Here is a 4,244-nt window from a genome sequence, read left to right as displayed (position 1 = left end):
AACCGTGAAATTTACAAATACGCAAAAATATAGTTATTTAATTATTTATTGTGTAAAAAGACTATTTTTATAATTTTAGTTTTAATAAAAATATATGATACAAAAAGTATCAATTAAAATGTTACAGTTGCGAGGATTCTAGAAAATATGTAATATCAATTAGTGTGGGCCAATATTTTAATTTATGTGTTAGATCGAGAGCTGCGTATAAACGAAAAATCTAGTAGACATGGTTATCTAATTCCGGCCCGTGAATAAATAAATATAACGTCTTAGCCAAGTTGATTATTCTATTTATATTATAAACTCGAGAATTGGTAATAAAATATTAAAATATTCAACAGTATATTTATGTTATTATCTTTTTCGATAATTATTTATTTAATTAATATTATTTCCGATATTATCCGAGAATAACAGAGCCGAGCGGGATTTTTTTACGAGTCGGGACTTGGGGCCCAAGTCATAGTACTTGGAGCCCACGCTACACAACTTGGTGGCCAAGTCTTATGCGTGGTGGCCAAGTATAATTAACTAAACAAATAGTAAATTAGGAGACTATTAGCTTTAATCATAATTAGGGAAGTAGGTATAAAAGCCAAAAGATTAATTACATTTGCATAAAAAGAAATCTACGTGGCAAGTTGTGATTGGTTATACTCATACTAATAAATAATGGGACCCCCTGTATGCACATAAACCACCCAACCAAATTCCGCCATATGTTTGCCACGTCATTTGGGAAAATAATTTGGGGACAAATTTTGGGGTCCCTAGCATTGCTCAAAAAGAAAAGTGAGCTCGCGGGGAGTAAATCAGGAGGAAAAAGATTTGTACAGCTTGGAAGATAGGAAATTCAGAACAAATAAGGTAACTATCCCATTTCATCTTCTACTTAAATGGAATATAATCAGGGGCGGAAGGAGCATGGTGGCTGGGGGTTCCGCTGCCGCCGCTTAACTCAAATATATAGTTCTAATCTTGTGGATTAATGTTGTTTGCTGCCCCTGCTTTAAAAAATAAAACTGATCCAGACCCTCTACTTCAATGAAAAATGAATAATACACTGAAATATAAAGAAGTCAATTAATTAGTAGTATAAATTTTCATGTAATGAAAGTTAGACCACTATAATATTATGTTTTCTCCGTCCCACCACATAGTTTACGTTCACTATTTGCACGTATTTTGAGCTTCCTATAAAATATAGTTTCATAACGGTATTCTAATTTATTTATTTTTTTTAATAAAATTTTAAACATCAAACTTTTATTTAGAATTTTTTTTTAAAAATAAAATGTTATAAAACTAATATTATAAGAGACTTGGTTTCAAAAAAAACATTATAAGAGACTTAAAATGTGTTCCTAAAAATAAAGTAAATAACGTGTCGGTATAAAGGAAGTATTTACATGACGCCCCTCCTTACATGAATTTCTAATTCCGCCACTGAATATAATAAAGTAGCATAATAAGTGTAGTACTTTTAATGGCAAGAATTCCACTGAATACAGGACCCCATGCTTACTCTCTATTGCATTAATATACAATTGTAATGATAAGTTGATAACAAAATCAATCAGCACATAAACTTTTTCGCTAAGCAGAAGCTTGTGTCTTTTCCTCAACACCTGTAAATTAGGGTTAAAAATTATAAAGGGTTTTGGGGTTATTTTTAATTTCTTTTGAGGATTGTGTAATTGAGTTGGAATGAATTTTTATTTTGGTTGATGGTTTCGGTGGTGGTGGCCGGAGCACCGCCGAGCGGAGCTCGCCGACGGTGACTCGCGGTGGTTGATCAGAATGGTGGAGGGGAGAAGTGGCTGAAGTCAGAAGGAAGAAACAGATAGAGAGAGAGAGAGAGAGTAAACAGATGAGCAAGAGAGAGTTGGCACAGCAGGTCGCCGGAGCCATACTCCGGCCGGAGGGGGAAGAAATGGTGGAGAGAAGAAGATGGGAGAGATGGTGGAGTGGGTAGTTTAGTAATTTGATAATTGAAAGTTTTAATAAATAATAAAAGGAAAGAGATTGAGGTTTTTAAATACTAAAGGTATAATAAGCTGGTTTTTGGGTAATAAAAAAATTATTGGATTAGGTGTTAAGATTTTCAATTGAAAAGGTAGCGTACGAATATTAATTAAACTTTTAGTTTGAGGTATAAATATAAATATATAATAGGGAAGTGGAAATAAATCTTGAAAAGAGTTTAATAATAATTGTTGAGTTGGTAAATTTTGGGGATTTAAGAATTTGATTTAATAATCAAATAGTAATTTGGGTGAGACGTTTAAAATGAAAATTAGTATATAGAAACAATTTAGTAATCTGAGTTTATTATTTGATAAATTGGTGATAATTAGTTATCTAAAAAGGGTAAAAGGGCATTATTAATAGTCAAGCGGATAAATGACTATTTGATTAATAAAAGAGAAGTGATTATTATTCAGACTTCAATATATTAGTCAAAATTTATACAAGTAAGAAGCTATAATTTTTCGTCAAGAGATTAATAAAGGAAAATTGATTATTGATTAAAAATACTCGTAATATTTTAAGAGATTGTATTTAATTTTGTAAACCATTATCTCATTTGGTGAGATTTCTAAATCACTATTTTGTGTCGCATCAAATAGTTATATAATATTTGGGAGGAGCCACTTTGAAGTATTAAATTTCGGAAAATAATTTTTTAAGCTAAGGACGTCAGGCAAGTTCACTATCCCTCTCTTGATGTGAAATTTCTCATGCCTATTTAATAATTGTGTGAAAAGTGTTGATTGTGAAAATATTACATTTCGTACCAATGTGAATCGAGAAAGTATCTCCGTTTCATTTTGAAGGCTTTAAAGATATTGTTCATATATTACTTTCTATAATCCGAGCCCTCTCATTGTTCGGGAATGAGCTGGTCCTAATAACGATAATATTTTGAATCTTCGAAACTTGATATGAATACATTGCAGCGATGATCTCACCACAATTAACTTACTCCCTTTTTGGAGATCATCTTATTCTTTGGAATCTAGTTCTTTTAATTATCCTTCACTTCCACATTCGGGTAATCTTTGTTGAAAGGGTGCATTGTTCGCACTCCTTTGGTAGAGATGAGTAGTGATGATTGGTGTTTGTTTGGGAGAATTTCCTTGTATTCGGAGGAATCTATTCAAGCTGGTCAACACGAATTTATTAAATTCGTGGTAGAGTTGAGAATTTACTATCTGGTAAGGCAGATAGTTTGGGGTTACAAATGTTAACCCTTATGCTAGCAAATGAGAGTGGTAGGTGTGTCTTGTGCGGTTACGATCAGACTGCAAAGATCACACAGGAGAACGGTATTCACGAAATGGTGTTGATCGAGCCATGTAGTGTTACCGAGAGGTGGAAGACCAGCGTTTTCTTTACTTGAACTTGTGTTGTCATTTGACGGTAGCTGCTTTGTTGCTTTGACTTGAATTGCTTTCTATGCTTTATGTGCATATTCTGTTGATAGTTATTTTGTTCTATGTGGACTTGCTGAGCAATTTGATTGCTCATTCTTGCATCTATTTTATTCCTTTTTGAACAGTAAATAGTGAGTATGGCACAACTCAAGAGAACCGCCCGGAAATGGGTTTTTGGCAAAGGCAGGGAAAAGGCACATCACCCGAGCTGAGACTGCTAGACTACGCCTCTTGGTACTACGAGCTATAGTTATTATAATGGTTTGAAATCAGACTTCCTTTTATGTAATAAAGTTAGACTCGGTAGTAATGTTGTAAGACGATTGACCCTGGACTTGTGGGGCAGGAGTTGGATTATGTAATTCAAGTGTTGTTTTGAGCCAGATGTTTAGTGGCGGACCAGACCTACGGAATGTGGATCTGGGGGCGTCACACATAACGCAAAATAGTGAGAGAGACGGGGGAGTATATAACTTATGTATGATATTTATACAAAACGGGTTTCGAAGACAAGAAAGAATACAATGGAGAGAGTATTACATCTGAAAGATACTGTTGTGGACTTGAATACATTTAAAGTTTAATCAAGAAACTTTCGGTTGGAAAGTAATATGGTAGAGAAGAATATCAGCAGGATCTTAAGAAAAAATTGCACAAGAAACAATTTATAAAGTACAACTTATTTCCCTTAGTAAGGTATAAAATGAGATATATCATATATACTCTCTTGGTGCCCCTCGTTTCTACGTAATATTTTTTTCTATTATTTGATATAATATTTTAAAATTTCTCTTAACATTTTAT

At 33.3% G+C, this 4,244-nt stretch overlaps 1 long non-coding RNA gene across 1 annotated transcript; it reads left to right on the top strand.

Moving 5' to 3' along the window:
• Window positions 1-3,988, top strand: LOC135147011 (uncharacterized). The gene is made up of 2 exons (XR_010284289.1): window positions 1-870; window positions 3,566-3,988. It is a non-coding gene; the product is annotated as an uncharacterized LOC135147011 (long non-coding RNA).
• Window positions 3,989-4,244: the final 256 nt, after the last annotated feature.

This window comes from Daucus carota, chromosome 6 (genome assembly GCF_001625215.2).
Source record: "Daucus carota subsp. sativus chromosome 6, DH1 v3.0, whole genome shotgun sequence".
Lineage (NCBI taxonomy): Eukaryota > Viridiplantae > Streptophyta > Magnoliopsida > Apiales > Apiaceae > Daucus > Daucus carota.
The sequence above is the reverse complement of the archived record's forward strand: the minus strand, read 5'-3'. Positions and strand labels throughout refer to the sequence as shown.